At 43.4% G+C, this 23,059-nt stretch overlaps 1 long non-coding RNA gene and 1 other non-coding gene across 2 annotated transcripts; both read left to right on the top strand.

Annotated features, from left to right (window-relative positions):
* LOC128469665 (uncharacterized) lies at positions 1 to 1,442 on the top strand. The gene is made up of 2 exons (XR_008345979.1): positions 1 to 422; positions 748 to 1,442. It is a non-coding gene; the product is annotated as an uncharacterized LOC128469665 (long non-coding RNA).
* Positions 1,443 to 17,509: 16,067 nt separating this feature from the next.
* LOC128470795 (5S ribosomal RNA) lies at positions 17,510 to 17,628 on the top strand. Its single transcript, XR_008346063.1, has one exon. It is a non-coding gene; the product is annotated as a 5S ribosomal RNA (ribosomal RNA).
* The last annotated feature ends 5,431 nt before the right edge of the window (positions 17,629 to 23,059 follow it).

Genomic DNA, 23,059 nt, shown 5'->3' with positions numbered 1-23,059 from the left:
GAGGGAGGACAGTGCATAGATGAAAAACCGTAATGGGTTGGAGCCTGGAAAGGGAAGAACTTCGACGTGGGACAGAGAAAAGAGGGTAGAGGAGGGAGGTCTATGTGGGACAAAAAGAATCATCGAGTTTAAAAACTACAATGTAGTAAAAGAATGAACTGAAGACAGGAAGACAAATCACAGTAAGGATCATCGGGTTCAGGAGAAAGACTGAACAGGACATCCAGACGCTAAAGGAGGACAGAGGATAAACGGAAAACCATAATGGGTTCAAACGTGGAAAAGGAAAACAGTTTAACAAGGGACAGAGAGATGAGTGTAGAGGAGGAAGGACAGTGCATAGATGAAAAACCATAATGAGTTCAAGCCTGGGAAGGGAAGAACTTCGATGTGGGACAGAGAAAAGAGGGTAGAGGAGGGAGGTCTACGTGGGACAAAATAAAAAATGGAGTTTGGAAACCACAATGCAGTAGAAGAATGAAATGAAGACAAGAAGACGTGTCGCAGTAAATATCTTCAGGTTAAGGAGGGAAGACTGAACAGGATATTCAGACAATTGAGGAGGACAAAGCATAAATGAAGGACCAAAATGGTTTCAAATGTATAAAAGGAAAACAGATTAAAGAGGGACAGAGGGATGAGTGTAGAGGAGGGAGGACAGTGCATAGATGAAAAACCGTAATGGATTGGAGCCTGGGAAGGGAAGAACTTCGACGTGGGACAAAGAAAAGAGGGTAGAGGAGGGAGGTCTATGTGGGACAAAAAGAATCATCGAGTTTAAAAACTACAATGTAGTAAAAGAATGAACTGAAGACAGGAAGACAAATCACAGTAAAGATCATCGGGTTCAGGAGAAAGACTGAACAGGACATCCAGACGCTAAAGGAGGACAGAGGATAAATGAAAAACCATAATGGGTTCAAACGTGGAAAAAGGAAAACAGTTTAACGAGGGACAGACAGATGAGTGTAGAGGAGGGAGGACAGTGCATAGATGAAAAACCATAATGGGTTCAAGCCTGGGAAGGGAAGAAATTCGACGTGGGACCGAGAAAAGAGGGTAGAGGAGGGAGGTCTACGTGGGACAAAAAGAATCTACAATGTAGTACAAGAATGAAATGAAGACAGGAAGACATATCACAGTAAAGATCATCGGGTTCAGGAGAAAGACTGAACAAGACATCCAGACACTAAAGAAAGAAAGAGCATAAATGAAAAACCATAATGGGTTCAAACGTGGAAAAGGAAAACAGTTTAATGAGGGACAGAGAGATGAGTGTAGAGGAGGGAGGACAGTGCATAGATGAAAAACCATAATGAGTTGGAGCCTGGGAAGGGAAGAACTTCGACGTGGGACAGAGAAAAGAGGGTAGAGGAGGCAGGTCTACGTGGGACAAAAAGAATCATCGAGTTTAAAAAGTAAAATGTAGTAAAAGAATGAAATGAAGACAGGAAGACAAATCACAGTAAAGATCATCGGGTTCAGGAGAAACAATGAACAGGACATCCAGACGCAGGACAGGACAGAGCATAAACGAAAAATCATAATGGGTTCAAACGAGTAAAAGGAAAACAGTTTAACGAGGGACAGAGAGAAGAGGGTAGAGGAGGGAGGCCTACGTGGGACAAAAAAACTACGGAATTTACAAACTACTATGTAGTGCATGAAGGAGAGGAAGAAGTGTTGCAGTAAAGATAGTCGGAATGAGGAAGAAAGAGTGAACAGGACATCCAGACATTAGATGAGGACAGATCATAAATGAAAAACCATAATGAGTTTGTAACGGTTAGATGAGAGGATCCCAGGGACAGAGACTGGCACAGCAGGACACAGGAGAAAAGCTGGCTGAGTAGCCCAGTAAATATTGCGTACGACAACTGAGCAGGGTAGGGGGCAGCCGACGACGTAGAACCTGGTTCCTGGACAGGTAAGTCCTTACAGGGTTCACACCTGTGAAAGGAAAGAACTTTGACGTGCGACAGGGAGAAAAGGGTAGAGGAGGGAGGTCTACGCGGGACAAAAAGAATCATGGAGTTTGGAAACCACAATGCAGTACAAGAATGAAATGAAGACAAGAAGACGTGTCGCAGTAAAGATCATCAGTTTCAGGAGGAAAGAGTGAACAGGACATCCAGACATTTGAGGAGAACAAAGCATAAAGGAAAAGCCATAAGGGGTTCAAGCCTGTGAAGGGAAGAACTTCAACGTGGGACAGAGAAAAGAGGGTAGAGGAGGGAGGTCTACGCGGGACAAAATGAAACATGGAGTTTGGAAACCACAATGCAGTAGAAGAATGAAATGAAGACAAGAAGACGTGTCGCAGTAAAAATCTTCAAGTTCAGGAGGAAAGACTGAACAGGATATTCAGACATTTGAGGAGGACAGAGCATAAATGAAAAGCCATAATGGCTTCAAGCCTAGGAAGGGAAGAACTTCGACGTGGGACAGAGAAAAGAGGTTAGAGGAGGGAGGTCTACGCGGGACATAAAGAATCGTGGAGTTTAGAATCTGCAATGTAGTACAAGTATGAAATGAAGTCAAGAAGTCGTTTTCCAATAAAGATCTTCAGATTGAGGGGGAAATACTGAATAGGATATCCAGACACTAGAGCAGGCCATAGCATAAATGAAAAGCCATAATGGGTTCAAGACTGACGAAGAAATTCGTCGTGGGACAGAGAGAAGAGGGTAGAGGAGGGAAGTCTACGCAGGACAAAAAGAAACATGGAGTTTAGAAATCACAATGCAGTAGAAGAATAAAATCAAGACAGGAAGACATGTCGCAGTAAAGATAGAAAGGATCAAGAGGAAAGACTGAAGAGGACATCCAGACATTAAACGAAGACAGGGCATAAATAGAAAATCGTAATGGGTTCAAGCATTGAAAAGGAAAAAAGTTTGATGAGGGACCAGTATTGTACCTAGCGGGGGGGGGGGAGCAGTCCGCACGAGTGCCGCTCATCAGAGGGGTGCCACCATGCCTGCACCCCTCCAGAGACGGACAGTAATGTCCGTTTCTAGAGGAGCAGGCTGGTTTGGGGAGATCTGCATTATTGTCAATGTCTGACTCAATGTATAGTGATAGGGATTACGCTGTACCAACGTCAATATTTGCCTCAGTATATAACAATAGCAGTTATGCAGTACCACCGTCAATTTTTGCACTAGTATAAAATGATAACAGTTATGCTGTACCACCGTTAATGTTTGCCTCAGTATATAATGATAGCAGTAATGCTGTACCACTGTCAATGTCTGCCTCAGAATATCGTGATAGGTGTTATGCTGTACCCCCGTCAATGTCTGCTTCAGTATATCATGATAACAGTTATATTGTACCCCCTTCAATGTTTGCCTAATGATACAAACTATGCAGTTGTAAAGAGTGTGGGGGGGGGCTCATACCGGATTCGCCCCAGGTGCCAAATATTCTAGGTATGCCCCTGTGAGGGACAGAGAGAAGGAGTTAGAGGAGGGAGGCCTACATGGGACAAAATAATATAGAATTTAGAAACTAGAATGTACTACAAGGAGGGGAAGAAGACAAGAAGAAAGGTCACAGTAAAGATAGTCAGGATCAGGAGGAAAGACTCAATAGGACATCCAGACATTAGAGGAGGACAGAGCATAAGTGAAAAGCCATAATGGGTTCAAAGCCTGGAAAAGGAAAAAAGTTTGATGAGGGACAGAGAGAAGAGGGTAGAGGAGGGAGGCCTACATTGGACAAAAAAAACTACGGAATTTACAAACTACTATGTAGTGCATGAAGGAGAGGAAGAAGTGTTGCAGTAAAGATAGTGGGAATGAGGAAGAAAGAGTGAACAGGACATCCAGACATTAGATGAGGACAGATCATAAATGAAAAACCATAATGCGTTTGTAACGGTTAGATGAGAGGATCCCAGGGACAGAGACTGGCACAGCAGGACACAGGAGAAAAGCTGCCTGAGTAGCCCGGTAAATATTGCGTACGACAACTGAGCAGGGTAGGGGGCAGCTGACAACGTGGAACCTGGTTCCTGGGCAGGTAAGTCCTTACAGGGTTCACACCTGTGAAAGAAAAGAACTTTGACGTGCGACAGGGAGAAAAGGGTAGAGGAGGGAGGTCTACGTGGGAGAAAAAGAATCATGGAGTTATGGAAACCACAATGCAGTACCAGAATGAAATGAAGACAAGAAGACGTGTCGCAGTAAAGATCATCAGTTTCAGGAGGAAAGAGTGAACAGGACATCCAGACATTTGAGGAGAACAAAGCATTAAGGAAAAACCATAAAGGGTTCAAGCCTGGGAAGGGAAGAACTTCAACGTGGGACAGAGAAAAGAGGGTAGAGGAGGGAGGTCTACGTGGGACAAAAAGAATCTAAAATGTAGTACAAGAATGAAATGAAGACAGGAAGACATATCACAGTAAAGATCATTGGGTTCAGGAAAAGACTGAACAGGACATCCAGATACTAAAGGAGGACAGAGCATAAACGAAAAACCATAATGGGTTCAAACGTGGAAAAGGAAAACAGTTTAACGAGGGACAGAGAGATGAGTGTAGAGGAGGAAGGACAGTGCATAGATGAAAAACCATAATGAGTTCAAGCCTGGGAAGGAAGAACTTCGACGTGGGACAGAAAAAAGAGGGTAGAGGAGGGAGGTCTACGTGGGACAAAATAAAAAATGGAGTTTGGAAACCACAATGCAGTACAAGAATGCAATGAAGACAAGAAGACGTGTCGCAGTAAAGATTATCAGTTTCAGGAGGAAAGAGTGAACAGGACATCCAGACATTTGAGAAGAATAGAGCATAAAGGAAAATCCATAAGGGGTTCAAGCCTGGGAAGGGTAGAACTTCAACGTGGGACAGAGAAAAGAGGGTAGAGGAGGGAGGTCTACGCGGGACAAAATGAAACATGTAGTTTGGAAACCACAATGCAGAAGAAGAATGAGATGAAGACGTGTCGCAGTAAAGATCTTAAAGTTCAGGAGGAAAGACTGAACAGGATATTCAGACATTTGAGGAGGACAGAGCATAAATGAAAAGTCATAATGGGTTCAAGCCTAGGAAGGGAAGAACTTCGACGTGGGACAGAGAAAAGAGGGTAGAGGAGGGAGGTCTACGCGGGACATAAAGAATCGCGGAGTTTAGAAACTGCAATCTAGTACCAGAATGAAATGAAGACAAGAAGACATGTCGCAGTAAATATCTTCAGGTTAAGGAGGGAAGACCGAACAGGATATTCAGACAATTGAGGAGGACAAAGCATAAATGAAGGACCAAAATGGTTTCAAATGTATAAAAGGAAAACAGATTAACGAGGGAGAGAGAGATGAGTGTAGAGGAGGGAGGACAGTGCATAGATGAAAAACCGTAATGGGTTGGAGCCTGGAAAGGGAAGAACTTCGACGTGGGACAGAGAAAAGAGGGTAGAGGAGGGAGGTCTATGTGGGACAAAAAGAATCATCGAGTTTAAAAACTACAATGTAGTAAAAGAATGAACTGAAGACAGGAAGACAAATCACAGTAAAGATCATCGGGTTCAGGAGAAAGACTGAACAGGACATCCAGACGCTATAGGAGGACAGACGATAAATGAAAAACCATAATGGGTTCAAATGTGGAAAAAGGAAAACAGTTTAACGAGGGACAGACAGATGAGTGTAGAGGAGGGAGGACAGTGCATAGATGAAAAACCATAATGGGTTCAAGCCTGGGAAGGGAAGAAATTCGACGTGGGACAGAGAAAAGAGGGTAGAGGAGGGAGGTCTACGTGGGACAAAAAGAATCTACAATGTAGTACAAGAATGAAATGAAGACAGGAAGACATATCACAGTAAAGATCATCGGGTTCAGGAGAAAGACTGAACAGGATATCCAGACACTAAAGAATGAAAGAGCATAAATGAAAAACCATAATGGGTTCAAACGTGGAAAAGGAAAACAGTTTAACAAGGGACAGAGAGAAGAGGGTAGAGGAGGGAGGCCTACGTGGGACAAAAAAACTACGGAATTTACAAACTACTATGTAGTGCATGAAGGAGAGGAAGAAGTGTTGCAGTAAAGATAGTCGGAATGAGGAAGAAAGAGTGAACAGGACATCCAGACATTAGATGAGGACAGATCATAAATGAAAAACCATAATGAGTTTGTAACGGTTAGATGAGAGGATCCCAGGGACAGAGACTGGCACAGCAGGACACAGGAGAAAAGCTGGCTGAGTAGCCCAGTAAATATTGCGTACGACAACTGAGCAGGGTAGGGGGCAGCCGACGACGTAGAACCTGGTTCCTGGGCAGGTAAGTCCTTACAGGGATCACACCTGTGAAAGGAAAGAACTTTGACGTGCGACAGGGAGAAAACGGTAGAGGAGGGAGGTCTACGCGGGAGAAAAAGAATCATGGAGTTTGGAAACCACAATGCAGTACAAGAATGAAATGAAGATAGAAGACGTGTCGCAGTAAAGATGATCAGTTTCAGGAGGAAAGAGTGAACAGGACATCCAGACATTTGAGGAGAACAAAGCATAAAGGAAAAGCCATAAGGGGTTCAAGCCTGTGAAGGGAAGAACTTCAACGTGGGACAGAGAAAAGAGGGTAGAGGAGGGAGGTCTACGCGGGACAAAATGAAACATGGAGTTTGGAAACCACAATGCAGTAGAAGAATGAAATGAAGACAAGAAGACGTGTCGCAGTAAAAATCTTCAAGTTCAGGAGGAAAGACTGAACAGGATATTCAGACATTTGAGGAGAACAAAGCATAAAGGAAAAGCCATAAAGGGTTCAAGCCTGGGAAGGGAAGAACTTCAACGTGGGACAGAGAAAAGAGGGTAGAGGAGGGAGGTCTACGCAGGACATAAAGAATCGCGGAGTTTAGAAACTGCAATGTAGTACAAGAATGAAATGAAGACAAGAAGTCGTGTTCCAATAAAGATCTTCAGATTGAGGAGGAAATACCGAATAGGATATCCAGACACTAGAGCAGGCCATAGCATAAATGAAAAGCCATAATGGGTTCAAGACTGACGAAGAAATTCGTCGTGGGACAGAGAGAAGAGGGTAGAGGAGGGAAGTCTACGCAGGACAAAAAGAAACATGGAGTTTAGAAATCACAATGCAGCAGAAGAATAAAATGAAGACAGGAAGACGTGTTGCAGTAAAGATAGAAAGGATCAAGAGGAAAGACTGAAATGGACATCCAGACATTAAAGGAAGACAGAGCATAAATAGAAAACCATAATGGGTTCAAGCATGGAAAATGAAAAAAGTTTGATGAGGGACCCTAGCGGGGGGGGGCAGTCCGCACCGGGTGGGTGCAGCGGGGTGCAGCGGGGTGCCACCATGCCTGCACCCCTCCAGAGACGGACAGTAATGTCCGTCTCTAGAGGAGCAGGCTGGTTTGGGGAGATCTGCATTATTGTCAATGTCTGACTCAATGTATAGTGATAGTGATTACGCTGTACCACCGTCAATGTGTGCCTCAGTATATAGTGATAGGTCTTATGCTGTACCAATGTCAATATTTGCCTCAGTATATAATAATAGCAGTTATGCAGTACCACAGTCAATGTTTGCCCCAGTATATAATGATAACAGTTATGCTGTACCACCGTTAATGTTTGCTTCAGTATATAATGATAGCAGTAATGCTGTACCACTGTCAATGTCTGCCTCAGTATATAGTGATAGGTTTTATGTTGTACCCTCGTCAATGTCTGTTTCAGTATAATGCCTCGAGGTCGAGGCATTACAGCAACACCGTTTGGGTACAGAAAGCGAACGTTGATCGCTTTCTGCACCCGTTTAAAGTCATTACGGTCCTGGCACATCAATTGTCATTAACCCTTTGTTTTCTGGTGACGTGCCCGGACCGTCAGTTGTCATTAAGGGGTTAAAAAAAATATCTAATTATTGTTATCTAGTTACATTATATTACTTTTCTAAACAATTTGTTTACTCAGAGCATGGCCAGTTACAATATTTTTTTATTTAATTTTTTTATCTAGTCACATTATATTACTTATAATAATTTGTTTACTCAGAGCGCGGCTAGTCACATTTTTTTTCCTTTACCCCTCCTTTTTTTGAGACAATCCTGAGAGCTCATCTGGCTACATTTGAGACTTCGTAAACTCTTTTAAAATGCCGATCTCAGTGTTCCTTAATGCCTTGACAATTGAGGCATTACAGCAACATCGTTTGGGTGCAGAAAGCGGAAGTAGATTGCCTTCTGCGCCCTTTTAAAGCCATGATGGCACTGGCTCGTCGATTGACGCTAACTGGATGTTAGTGCATGACGTGCCTGGACCATCAATTGTCAACAAGGGGAATGCTGAGAACACAAGACCTTGGTGTTCCTAGGTTCTAAAAAGATCTAGGGTACAGCCCAAAAATAACTGTGGTAATGCGCCATGCCTTGAGCGTTGCAGAAATACCTTTTCTGTGATTACCTTCAGTGTATATAGTAGACTTGTGCATTCGTACTCAGGCGAACATGAAAACGAACACGAAGAGTGCTTGAAGGAAGCGAAAATTCGTAGGTTTGCAGTCAGGGGTTAAGGGGCCGTGCAAACGACTCTATTGGTCGCCTGCAGGGTCCTCCACTGGCATCAACCAATTGATTGATGCCAGAGGAGTACCCTGCAGGCGACCAATAGGCTCACTTGCACGGCCTTTTTAACTCCTGACAGCGAACCTACGGATTTCCACTCCTATTAACTCCTGCGATGCTGCATAGATAACGGGAGCGGAAATCCGTAGGTTCCCTGTCAGGGGTTAACTTGGTGCAACTTGGCTGGCAGAGAGCACTGGTCTCCCTGCTCCAACAGTTAAAAGTCTGTATGAGCGACCAATAAAGTCGCTTGTACGGACCTTTAACTGTTGGAGCAGGGAGACCAGTGGTCTCTGCCGGCCAAGTTGCTGGACCAGGATTTTAAAAGTCTGTACGAGCGACTCTATTGGTCGCCAGCAGGGGGCTCGTCTGCCATCAACCAATGAAGTACAGGTGTACTTCATTGGTTGATGGCAGAGGAGGCCCCTGCAGGCGACCAATAGAGTTGCTCGTACGGACATTTAAAATCCTGGCAACAAAGCTGCTGCGTAGTCCATGCCACGTTAACCCCGTATTAACCCCTTCTACACAAAACGGAAAAATTAATGAACACGAAGAATGTATATGAATATTCGCCCAACAACAGGCTAATATTCACGGAATACGAAGATTTTTTCCCCCACGAAGACAAACACGAAGATGAACACGAGGAGTTGGCCGGTGCCCAAGTCTAATATATAGTACATATTTTTTCCACATGGGGGAAGTGTGCTTTTTACACTTTGACATCTTGTCAGTCTTGTAGTTCCATAACGTCCCTTTTAAGGACCAGTACCCAGAATTACATAGTTACATAGTTACATAGTTCGTAAGGTTGAAAAAAGACCTAAGTCCATCAAGTTCAACCCTTCTACCTAACCTTCCTATTCTTGATCCAAAAGAAGGCAAAAAAAACCTAATTAAGCTACTTCGAATTCTGCCATCAGGGGGAAAAAATTCCTTCTTGACTCCAAGAGGCAATCGGATTTATCCTTGGATCAAGAAGCTCTAAAATATTAATGTTATTCTATTTATATCCCTGTATGTCATGTCTTTCTAAGAAAATATCGAGGCCCCTTTTGAAGGTATCTAATGTATTGGATAACAACACCTCCCTTGGAAGTGAATTCCATACCTTATTGTCCTCACTGTAAAGAATCCCTTCCTTTGTCGTCTATGAAAACTGCGCTCTTCCAGTCTCAGAGGGTGACCTCTTGTTCTTTGTATATTTCTGTTAATGAACAGGTCACTGAAGAGCTCTTTATATTGGCCCTGCATACATTTATATAATGTTATCATATCCTCTCTGAGACGCCATTTTTCTAGCGTATATAATTTTAACTTTTTTAGTCTCTCTTCATTAATTTTGTAGCCCTCCTTTGCACTTTTTCTAATTCATACATTCTAAACATAATGTCCTTTTTAAGGACCGGTGCCCAGAATTGTACCGCATATTCAAGGTGAGGTCTTACCAATGACCTGTAAAGAGGCAAGATAATATCCTCCTCTCTTGAATCGATACCTCTTTTTATGCATGCTAAAACCTTATTGGCCCTCGCAGCTGCTTGCTGGCATTGCGTCTGTTGTCAACCGTTATTCCTAAATCCTTTAAATTGGTAGTTTCCCCCAAGGATATTCCATTCATAGTATAGGGTGCATTGTTATTGTTTTTACCATAATGCATAACTTTGCATTTATCTATGTGGAACATCATCTGCCACTTGCCTTGGGCAGCTGCAGCCTTCATGACTGGTTGGGGAGATCACGGATCTCCCTAACCAGCTCAACAGGGCGCTGTGGTGGATCACATTTCTGGCAGCCCGAAAAAAAAAGTAGTGATTGTATAGGGCAGGGGGCGAGCGGAAAGGCTGCCTCCCCTTGGCCGGTATTCAGGGGAGTGCTGAGGCAGCGACACGATTGTGCTCTCCCCAACCAGCCCTGCTCATCAGGCGCCCCCGTGGGCAGTGCGCACCCAGGCACCATCAGCGCTTGTCTGGGGAGGAGGTGTCCGATGAGCAGGGCTGGTTGGGGATATCACAATCCCCTTCTAACCGGCCCAACATTAGGGAGCGCGAGGTCTGTCAATTCAGACATCGCTTCCGTCAATAGCTGGGGCATATTGATGAGGGAGCGCTAAAGCAGAGGCCTGGAGTGACAGACCTCATGCTCACACCACAGGATTGAAGATAGAAGATGATGGAAGATGAGAAAAGTAAGAGATTGGGAGAAAGGGCTGTAAGAGCTTTGTATGTGTGTGTGTTTGTAAGCTGGTGTGTGTATGGGCAGTGTGTGTATATATGGGCAGTGTGTGTGTGTATGGGCAGTGTGTGTGTGTGTATATGGGCAGTGTGTGTATATGGGCAGTGTGTGTGTATATGGGTAGTGTGTGTGTATGGGCAGTGTAGGTATTTGTTTGTAAGCTGGTGTGTGTGTAAAGACAGGGGAGTGTGAGGGCAGTGTATGTGTGTATACACGTGTGTATGGACAGGCTTGTGTAAGGGCAGTGTATGTTTATATATGTGTGTATGGGCAGTGTGTGTGTAAGGGCAGTGTAGGTATTTGTATGTTTGTAAGCTGGTGTGTGTGTATATGTGTGTAAAGGCAGTCGTGTGTAAGGGCAATGTATGTGTATATGCGTATTAATGGGCAGGTGTGTGTAAAGGGAGCGTGTATGTGTGTTTATGGACAGGTGTGTGTAAAGGTAGTGTGTAAGGGCAGTGTATGTGTATATGAATGTTTTCAAGCTGGTGTGTGTGTGTGTATGTGTGTAAAGGCAGTCTTGTGTAAGGGCAGTGTATGAGTATATGTGTATTAATGAGCAGGTGTGCGTAAGGGCAGTGTATGTGTATATGTGTATGTTGATGGGCAGGTGTGTGTGTGAAGGCAATGTGTTTTTGGATAGGTGTGTGTAAAGGCAGTGTGTAAGGGCAGTGTAAAAAAAATAGCTGGGGGTACAATTTTCCATTTTTGCCTTGGGTGCAAAAGAAGCTAGCTACGGCTCTGTCTTTCAATACAGCTTGGGAGAACATTTATTAACAAATTAAAAACTGGTAAGTGGTGTCCCTCAGGGTTCTGTTCTGGGACCAATTTTATTCAACATATTTATAAATGACCTAGCAATAGGCATTGAAAGTCATGTTTCTGTGTTTGCAGATGACACTAAACTAGGTAAAGTAATACAGGGCGAGCAGGATATTACAGTGCTGCAGAGGGATCTAGATAGACTGGGGGACTGGGCACACAAATGGCAGATGAAATTCAATGTAGACAATTGTAAAGTTATGCACTTTGGGGTAGGGAATACACAAGCAACCTACACCCTAAACGGTAGTGAATTAGGGGTAACGACAAATGAGAAGGATTTGTGAATTGTTATAGACAACAAACTAGGCAACAATGTGCAATGTCAGTCAGCCAGTAAGGTATTGTCGTGTATAAAAAGGGGCATCAATTTGCGGGATAAAAATATAATTTTGCCTCTGTATAAATCAATGGTAAGGCCGCACCTTGAGTATGCTGTGCAATTTTGGGCACCTATTCTAAAGAAGGATATCATAGCACTAGAAAGGGTGCAGAGGCGGGCTACAAAATTAATAAAAGGAATGGAGCACTATAGTTATGAAGAAAGGTTAACAATTTTAAACAGGACTATGCATATGACACGTGGTTATGCGTTTAGACTGGAAGAAAGGCGATTTAGGACAATAAGGATATGGAATTCTCTGCCTGCAGAGGTACAGAGTCTGTACAGACGTTGAAACGGCAACTGGATGGATACTTGGAAAACATAATATTCGGGGATATAATCTTTAATTATGGGGTATGCCTGGGGTATCAGGATCCTTATTGATCCAAGGAGAAATCTGACTGCCATTTTGGGGTCAAGAGGGAATTTTTTCCCTGGTTGGTGCAAAATTGGAAAGAGCCAAACTGGGGTTTTTGCCTTCTTTTGGATCAACAGCAACAAATTAACAGATACAGGAAAGGCTGAATTTGATGGACGCATGTCTTTTTTCAGCCTATATTACTATGTAACTATGTAACTATGTAAAGAGGACCCAGTACAGACCCCCGGGGCACTCCACTTAATACCTGTGCACAGTCTCATCAGGCGCCCCGTGGGCAGTGCGCACCCAGGCACCATCAGCGCTGGTCTGGGGAGGAGGTGTCCGATGAGCAGGGCTGGTTGGGGATATCACAATCCCCCTCTAACTGGCCCAACATTAGGGAGCGCGAGGTCTGTCAATTCAGACCTCGGGTTCCGTTCTCCATAGTCTCTGGTTGTGCCAGGAGTGCAGATATTTTAAACTCCTTACTGTGATTATCTTTAAAACTACGCGCCAGCAAATGATGCAGAGCGCCGGGGTATGACATCACCCCTGCACTCTGCATCAATAGCCAGCGCATAGTGATGAGGGAGCACTAAAGCATAGGCCTGGAGAGACAGACCTCGCGCTCCCACCACAGGATGGAAGATAGAAGATGATGGAAGATGAGAAAAGTAAGAGATGGGGAGAAAGGGCCGTAAGGGTTGTGTATATGCGTGTGTTTGTAAGCTGGCGTGTGTGTATGGGCAGTGTGTGTGTATGGGCAGTGTGTGTGTTAATGGGCAGTGTGTGTGTATGGGCAGTGTGTGTGTATGGGCAGTGTAGGTATTTCCTTCATTTTCATCAGTAAAAACTGAACTGAAATATTCTAGACCTTTATTGTCTTCTACATACCTTCCTTTTTTTGTTTATAATCTAACTAATACTTTTTTACTTTCCATTTATCATTTATATATCTAAAAATGTTTATCTCCTTTTTACTCACAGGGCAATTCTCTCTTCTGCATGTGATTTGACAGCTCTTATAACTTGCTTTGCTTCTTTCTGCCTAATCGTGTAGATCTGTCTGTTTTCCTCACTTTCATTTTGTTTTGTATTTACCAAAGGCTAACTTCCTTTTTTATGATTTTGGCCACTTCTGCGGAGTACCACAGTTGTTTCTTAAATGTTTTCTACTCTTACTGATCAGCCTAATACAATTTTCTGTTATCTTCAATAATTCAACTTTTAAATAATCCTATTTCTCCTGGACGCCATTTAAATGGCCCCAGCCTGAAAGTGACTCCACTACACATATACTCATTTTAGAAAAACTTTTGTTTTTGTGTGGTGTGACACAGTCACTGTTTGTATATTAAACCACACAGACTACAGCATATTTTTTCCACATGGGGGAAGTGTGCTTTCTTTCACTTTGACATCTTGCCAGTCTTGTAGTTCCATAATGTCCTTTTTAAGGACCGGTACCCAGAATTGTACTGCATATTCAAGGTGAGGTCTGTAAAAGACTACAGAAATATCTGTTAACAAATCTCAATTTGTGGACACCAAATACAATATGGCCTCCTTACGAGTTGGCTCCTCAACTATTTGTTTTAAAGATAATCACAGTAAGGAGTTTAAAATATCTGCACTCCTGGCACAACCAGAGACTTTGGTTTTCCAATTCACATCAGGAAGATTAAAGTCACCCATGATTATAACTTCCCCCTTCACTGTTATTTTAGCTATTTCCTCAACTAGTAGATTATCTATTTCTTCTACTTGTCCTGGGGGTCTATAAATCACACCTACACAAGTTACTGTAAGTTTATCAACTTGTAATGTAAACCAAACTGACTCTTCTCATCACCAACTTGTGTTGGGTTAGATTTTGTTATTTTTCACATATAGGCCCATCCCTCCCCTTTCTGTCCTTGTTTTGGGGGGCAAAATATATGTTTATCCCTATTGTCTGTAAAGACCAAACCCCCAGATCCACCCACCTGTTTACTAACAAAAGCACCTTCCCTTTCTATACTGTCTAGCCCGGTATTTATCCCCCCATTCCTAGTTTAATATCTCCCCCACCCATCTAACCATGCTCTCCCCAAGCACATTGGACCCTCTTGCATTCAGGTGCAATCCATTACTACTATAGAGATTATACCCCAAAGCAAAATCAGCCCAGTGCTGTAAAAACCCAAAGCCCTCCTTCTTACACCAAGACTTCAGCCATGCATTTAGCTGCCTAATCTCCCGCTGTCTTTCTGGTGTAGCGCATGGCACAGGTAGTATCTCTGAGAATACCGTATTTGCTCGATTATAAGACGAGGTTTTTTTCAGAGCAAATGCTCTGAAAAATACCCCTCGTCTTCTAATCGGGGTCGTCTTCTAATCAGACCTCAAATAGAGGTCTGATTATGAGACTAAGATCCAGATCCCCCGCACCGCTGCAGGGGACCTGGATCCTCCTGTCCCCCCCCATTTAACACCCCCCCACACACACTTACCGGTGCTTCCTGCTGTATTGCCGGGGCAGCGGGTTGACGTCTACGCGATCCGCGTAGACAACGTCCGCTGCAGCCGGAAGGAGGTGTGGCTAGCAGCGGGGGTTGTCTGCATCCGTCGCGGATACCTTCCCCGACTGTCTAATCTCTGACAGCCGGGGAAGTTATGCGCGACGGACGCAGACAAACCCCGCTGCCAACTCCACCTCCTTCCGGCTGCAGCGGAAGGAGACATCAACCCGCTGCCCCGGCAATACAGCAGGGAATTGGAAGCACCGGTAAGTAAGTGTGTGTGTAGTGTGTAGTGTGTGTGTGTGTGTTAAATGGGGGCATAGGGAATTTCTGGAATGCCTTATACCCCTATATGCCACTCTGGCACTTAGGGGGTTAAAAGGCATATTATGGGGCAGAGTGGCATATAGGGAGGTATAAGGCATTTCAGGAGGCAGAGTGGCGTTAAGAGGGCATTTAATAGTGCACTCTGCCTCCTGAAATGCCTTATACCACCCTATATGCCACTCTGCCCCATAATATGCCTTTTAACCCCCTAAATGCCAGAGTGGCATATAGGGGTATAAGGCATTTCTGGAGGTAGAGTGCTCTATACAATGCCTTTTAACTCCCTTAATGCCACTCTGCCTCCTGGAATGCCTTATACCTCCCTATATGCCACTGTGCCCCATAATATGCATTTTAACCCCCTAAATGCCAGAATGGGATATAGGGGTATAAGGCATTTCTGGAGGCAGAGTGGCACATAGGGGGTCAAAAGGCATACCATGGGGCACAGTGGCATATAGAGGGTTAAAAGGCATATCATGGGCCACAGTGCCATATTGGTGTGGCAAGCCTGGGGGCAGATGTGCGTAACTGGGGGACAGATTGGAAAATACAAGGAAATAAAAACAAAAAAAATATTTTTCTCAATTATAGCTTTTATTAAAAAAAATAGTTTACATGAATTAACATTTACTGGTAAAACTTTTTTCCTTTAGGGTCGTCTTATATTCAGGCTTTTTCTTTTTTTCCTAAGTTAATATTCAGATTTTGGGGGGTCGTCTTATAATCAGTGTCGTCTTATAATCGAGCAAATACGGTACTACCTTGGAGGTGCTTTTTTAATCGTACTCCCTAAATCCCTAGAATTACCTTAGGGCACTCCATCTTCCTTTACTATGTCATTGATGCCAATGTGCACCATGACACCAGCCCCTCCCAATAATCTATCCACTCTGTCTGCAACATGCCGAAGATGGGAGACAGCAAACCATTCGGGCTGCCTGGGCTTCCCTTCATTCTGGATCACCTGTACACTGGATGAACTGCTTTCCTGGCTGTTAGGGATAACAGCTTTTTCCAGAAATCCCACCTTTGATTCTCCCTCCCCAACTTGCTCACTTAAATGGGCAAATGTGTTCGGATGGAGAAACTCAGGATTGGCTTCCCTCTTCCTCTTCCCTCCCCCACTGCAACCACATCGCCCAGCTATGTGCCTGGCTCCCTTCAGGCTGAACTACTCTTTCATTGCTAGGGGCCCCATCTAAACTATGCTTAGTGAGCAAGAGACTCCTCTCAATATTGTCAGTGTTTCAATATGCCTCTTCAGAGCTCCAACCCCAGCTTCCAGAGAGACCAATTGTTCACACTTGCCACAATGAGATGGACCCAGGAACTGCTGTTCCAAGCATGCATACAGATGGCATGATGTGATCTGAATACTTTATGGAGGGACGTATTTACAGAATTGAAACAATATCTAGCTTAGTTTCTCTTTACACCTCTTATGTAGCACTAACGGCAGTGGTACAGATAGCAAGTCACTTAAACAATACAAGCCCTCACTATGAGCAAGCTCATACTTTTGCCCTGGCCTTCTACACTCATTCTTCTATCAGATACCTTCCAACAGTCCCGAATTTCCAGACAGTGCCAGTTTTTGCATCCTGTCCCGTCAACTTCGGTAAGTATGCAAATGTAGGTAAAAAATAAATATAATAAAATAATGTCACACTCTACCCAGGCTACGGAGCTTCATGTCTTTTGTTTCCCTGTCTTGCTGTGGTCCATTTCTGGATTTCTGTATGTTCTGTCCTGAACCTCTGATTCCTTGATTCCAGTCCTGCTCTTTGCTTCAGCTCTGTTTCCATTATAAAGTGTGCCCCACATGCGTGTTCTGTTTGTCTCAGTCTGCAGTCTAAAGGTATGTCTCAGTGCTATGTGTTTGGATTTCATGTTTGGTTTGTTTAGTACCTCTGCAGGCTGGAAGTAGGGAAGCTAAGCAGAGTATATAGCAGAAACATAGCGAGCAAGGGATAGGGAGACCAGGCAAGAAACATAACAGACAAGAAATATATAATACAGAGCACAACAGGGCACAAGACAAGGAATACTCAAGATTAGACATGAACAAGACAGGACACCCCTCCACCGGGGATACAAGACAGGACACCCCTCTACCGGGGATACAAGACAGGACACCCCTCTACCAGGGATACAAGACAGGGCAAGTCAGGACACCCCACAGGTTACAGCACAGACTGACACACGTACATACAGGGACTAGCCTTCTGGCCGGGCTCAAATCCTGCAGACTCCACTCTGCGAACCCCCAAGCGTTTGCCTGTGGCCATACCACCCTGAAAGCGCCCAATCTCGTTGGATCTCGGAAGCTAAGCAGGGTTGGGCCTGGTTAGTACCTGGATGGGTGACCACCTGGGAATACGAGGTGTTATTGGCTTGCAGAGGTACTAAACAAACCAACCGTGAAATCCAAACACATAACACTGAGACATACCTTTAGACTGCAGACTGAGACAAACAGAACACACATGTGGGGCACACCTTATAAAGGAATTTAATAAAGGAACTTATAAAGATTTTCCCCCACGAAGACGAGCACGAAGACGAGCACAAAGATGAACACGAAGAGTTGGCCGGAGCCCAAGCCTACGGGAAACATTCCTCAGAGATTTTGGTCCATACGGACATGATGGCATCACGCAGTTGCTGCAAATTTGTCGGATGTGAATCTCCTGTACTACCACATCCCAAAGGTGTTCTATTGGATTGAGATCTGGTGACTGAGGAGGCCATTTGAGTACAGTGAACTCATTGTGATGTTCAAGAAACCAGTTTGAGATGATGTGAGCTTTGTGACATGGTGCATTATCCTGGGGAAGTAGCCATCAGAAGATGGGTACACTGCAGTCATAAAGTGATGGACATGGTCAGCAATAATACTCAGGTAGGCTGCCATGTTTAAACGATGCTCAATTAGAACCAAAGTGTGCCAAGAAAATGTCCCCCACACCACCAGTAGCCTGAACCTTTCATACAAGCTAGGATAGAGCCATGTATTCATGTTGTTTATGCCAAATCATGACCCTGCCATCTGAATGTCGTAGCTGGAATCAAAACTTCAGACCAAGCAACGTTCTTAAAATATTAGTACATAAAAATATTAGAACATGAATTAATATTTACCAGCAGGCCCGGACTGGCCATCGGGCACACCGGGCATTTGCCCGGTGGGCCGGGCCGTGGCAGGGCCGGATTGACTTAGGGGCTGATGAAGCTGCAGCTCCAGGCCCCTACCTTAAAATAGGCCCAGTCAGGACCGAACTGACTGGGCCTATGCGGTCTCTACGGCCGCATTAACGCAGGGCATAAGGGGCACCTGCCCCTTAAGCCCGCCGCAACTGCAACCGGGTCCGCCACTCTAAGGGGCCGGGAAGCCCCCATCAGGGGGCACAGGGTTTAAATTAAAACATCAGGGGCGTTTTTTGTTGCTTTTTTTTTTTTTTTACTTTATTTAACATCCTCCATGTTAAATAAAGTTAAAAAAACCCTGATGTTTTAATTTAAGCCCTGTGCGGCCGCAGACCCCTAAGGCAGGCCCTGGTGGGGGCTTCCCGGCCCCTTAGAGTGGCGGACCTGGTCGCACTTGCGGCGGGCTTAAGGGGACCTGCGTTAATGCGGCCGTAGAGGCCGCATAGGCCCAGTCAGTCCGGTCCTGACTGAGCCTATTTTAAGGTAGGGGCCTGGAGCTGCAGCTCCATCAGCCCCTAAGTCAATCCGGCCCTGCCGCGGGCCCGGTCGCAGTTGCTGCTTGCTCTGGCAACAAGGTAGGTAGGGTGAGGGAGGGGGGGTGCAGTGAGAAGGGGCAGAGAGGGGTTAGATAGTGAGAAATGGGGAGAGGGGATAGATAGTGAAAGGGGGTACATAGTGAAAAGGAGGAACATAGTGAGAAGGAATGAATAAATGTGTGGATGAATTGTGTGAATGTGTATGACAATTAATGAATTCATGTGTGGATGAATTGCTTGAATGATTTGTGAGACTGCATTAATGAATGTGTTAATGATTTGTGTGAATGAGTAAATGCAAAGATGGTACATGAAGGGTGGGCTTTAACAATAAATAAATAAACAAAAATGGGCTGCTCAGGCTTAAATGCCGGGCCTATTTTTTGTCCCAGTCCGGGCCTGTTTACCAGTAGCACTTTTTTCCTATAGGGTCGTCTTATATTCAGGCTTTTTCTTTTTTCCTAAATTAATATTCGGATTTTGGGGAGTTGTCTTATAATCAGGGTCATCTTATAATCGAGCAAATACAGTACTTGTTATGTCCTGTCTATCCATTGTACAGCACTACGGAATATGATGTCGCTATATGAAATAATAATTAATACCGTATTTGCTCGATTATAAGAGGTGTGTTGCTTTGAAAAATATCCCTCAATTTATATTCAATGTCATCTTCTAAACAGACCTCAAATAGAGGTCTGACTATAAGACTAAGATCCAGATCCCCCGCAGCACTAGAGGGGACCTGGATCCTCCTCTCTGGCAGCCAGTGAAAGTCTGCGCGATGCATGCAGACATCCTCCGCTGCTGCTGGCACTTCCTTTGGGGCTTTTATGACGGAGCGCTGGCTTCACATGACCTTCTGGTGCTCCACCATAGAAGCCTCGGCGGAAGTGGCGACAGCAGCGTGGGTTGTCTGTGCGCATCCCGCAGCCAGTGAACGTTTGCGGGATGCGCACAGACAACCCCTACTGCTGCCGGCACTTCAGCCGGGGCGTCTATGATAGAGCACCGGCGTGACATGACCTTCCGGTGCTCAGCCATAGAAGCCCCGGCGGAAGTGCCGGCTAGGAGCAGCGGAGGTTGTCACACAGACCTCCACCGGCTGCCTCCACTAGACAGCAGGAAATCTGAAGCATGGGGGACAAGTCTAGGGACGCATTGGTAAGTCGGGGGCAGGATTATAATGGTTTTCTGGAGGCAGAGTGGCATATAGGGGTGTATAAGGGATATCTGGGGGGCAGAGTGGCAAATAAGGGGTTAAATGGCATATCAGGGAGGCAGAGTGGCATATAGGGGGGTATAAGGCATTTCTGGGGGGTAGATGTGCATAGCTGTGGGCAGTTGTGAATAACTGGGGGCAGAGTGGCAAATAAAAGGAAATAAAAAATCATTTTTCTCAATCATATTTTTTATTAAATAGGAAAAAATGGTTTACATATCCATTAATATTTACTAGTAAAACTTTTCTTATAGAGTACTCTTATATTCAGGCTTTTTCTTTTTTTCCTAAATTAATATTCACATTTTGTGGGGTCGTCTTATAATTGAGCAAATACGGTAATAATACAAACTGCTGTATTTTGACAAAACTTAGCAATACACATTTTTTAGATTATCCAGGTTACTTGCAAAATAATAAAAACTACAATATATTTGCATTCTGTATTTACAATGACAAATCATCACTGCATGAGATATAAGGCTGGGCAACATCACCATTAAAACATCAATAGACAAAATAAACAGACAATATAAACATCTCATTTTAATTATTTGCTTGTTATTATATGACAGTCTGCTTGTAAATGGTTTGTTTGAGTTTAGTTAAAATAACAAACAAGTCTAAATATCAGGAGCAGTAAATCTAAGTATTATGCAAATTAAATCACATCAACAGAAACCAATCACACAGGAGTAACGTAATACAATCAAAACGAGCGAGTATTTATGGTGTAAACATAGTGAAAAATTGGTTATATTTTGATTAAGTTATGCTGTGCTCGCTAGGTAAATTGTATGTATACTGCATTGTGATGTAAAGGAAACAGAGAAAGTAAGTTTTGGCTTTTTTCATTAGTGTTTGTAGCTTTTTGGTAAACATAGTATGAGCGAAGGTGTTCCAGTATCTACTAATTATTGTAAAATAGATGTATCAGTTTGATGCAAAACTACTGTGGAATGCACCATTTTAAAAGTAATTTGGAATGCTAAATTGGAACATTTTGCATGGTTACAGTTTTGGGAATAAGAAAAAAAAGACTTTTTTTATTACTCTACTTTAGCATTAGGTGTTATTGTGTAATTTTAGGTACCTGGACAATTGTGTTTTGGAAATTAAGAGATTTGAAAGGAAGAACTGGTTTACTGAATAAAGTTTATGCCATCTGAAAACAGTATGAACTTGTTTATAATATTTTACTTCTTCTGGACACCATTATTTGCTGGTAAGTTGTTTTTTCCCCACTGTATTTAAAAAATATATATTTGTAGAGATATTTTAGCACATCATCAGCTACGATAATGTGCTCAACAAATTATCACTTCTGAATGGTTGTGTGGCTATTACTATTTTCATTGAAAAAAGTACCTTGGCTGTTCCTCTAATTTAGATGTAAAAGCTTTGCCTTCGATTTAAGCTAAACTTCATCTTATCTCATCATATGATTATATTAAGCATACATTCAACATCCTAATGGTTAAGAAGGTTTAGGTAAGCAGTAAGCAAAGGATACATCTGACATGTCTCTCCAAATCCTACAATTTACATTATTATACAAATCATATCATATTTAAAAATTAAAAATACAAGTGCAATAGAAGCTCATCTTACATGTTTACCCTACACATTTTGGTAAATATTATGTCTTTATTGGCTAACTGAAGTATAAATGCCTGAAGAAGAGACCTAAATAACCTCAAAGGCTTTTTGTTTGTACGGATAACACTGTACAACTCAACACCTGTACTTATGTTCTTCATAGTTATTGTTCCACTGTTTAGCCTTTTTAAGGTAGGTAGGTTCAGAACAGTGAAAAAATGCTTTATTTACTCAATTTGTCACAGAACACTGAATATAAACAAACACTATTATTTTAACAGATGTTCAGAACAATTATAGTGATTTAACCCATTAAGGACCAGGTTGTTTTTATTTTTGTACCCTTTGTGACCAAGGCTGTTAATACTTTTGCTTCTTTATTTAAGTTATTGGGCAATAAGTACAAGTAGCATTTTGTTATTTCAAAACCATTTTTTGCAAATCTGGTCATTCTGCCCCATGTGCTACTTTGGGTATCTTTAAAGCAGCCAATCCAATTTACCCCTTCATACCATATATTTTTGAACACTAGACAGCCTGGGGTATTTCAAATGCTGGTATTTTAACCCATTCCATCCAGTAATTCTACACCAGTCTTTGTCAAACTTTGTGGTAGTTATTTTTTCACACACATTTTATTCAGGTATGACTTAACAGGTCCTGGTATATGTCACTTTCACACAACACCCCAATATGTGTTCAGTAACATCTCCTGAGTACAGTGATACCACCCATACATGGGTTTTCCTCACTGTTTTGGGGCGAAAGGGCCACATTTGGGGCATGCACATTTTGCAATGTTGAGCTTTATTTGGTGATCCACTGCCCATGCCCTATTTGGTACATCTTTGAGCCTGGCAATTCAGTGTGCCCAATAAAACCATATATTTTTGAAATCTAGAGACCGCAGGGTATTTTAAATGCTGGTATTTTAACTCTTTCCATGCACACATTTTACCACCAGCCTAGTAGAATTCTTTTGTGTATTTTTCCCACACCAGCTCCTGGTATATGTCACTGTCACACAACACCCCAATATGTGTTCAGCAACATCTCCCCCACATGCATGGGTTTGTCAGGTTGTTTGGGGTCTAAAAGACAACATTTGCATTGTTATGTTATAGTCCTAGGCTAGTCCTGTTTGGTCCTGTGGTTTCTGTGTTCTCCTGTCATGTATAGCCTGGTTAGTCTAGGCAGCTCTATGCTTTGTTGTTCTGCCTTGAAGCCCCGGTAGAGGGGTGTCCTGTATCCTCTGTAGAGGG

The sequence above is a fragment of the Spea bombifrons genome, chromosome 12 (genome assembly GCF_027358695.1).
Source record: "Spea bombifrons isolate aSpeBom1 chromosome 12, aSpeBom1.2.pri, whole genome shotgun sequence".
NCBI lineage: Eukaryota > Metazoa > Chordata > Amphibia > Anura > Pelobatidae > Spea > Spea bombifrons.
This window is presented reverse-complemented; position numbering and strand designations above follow the sequence as displayed.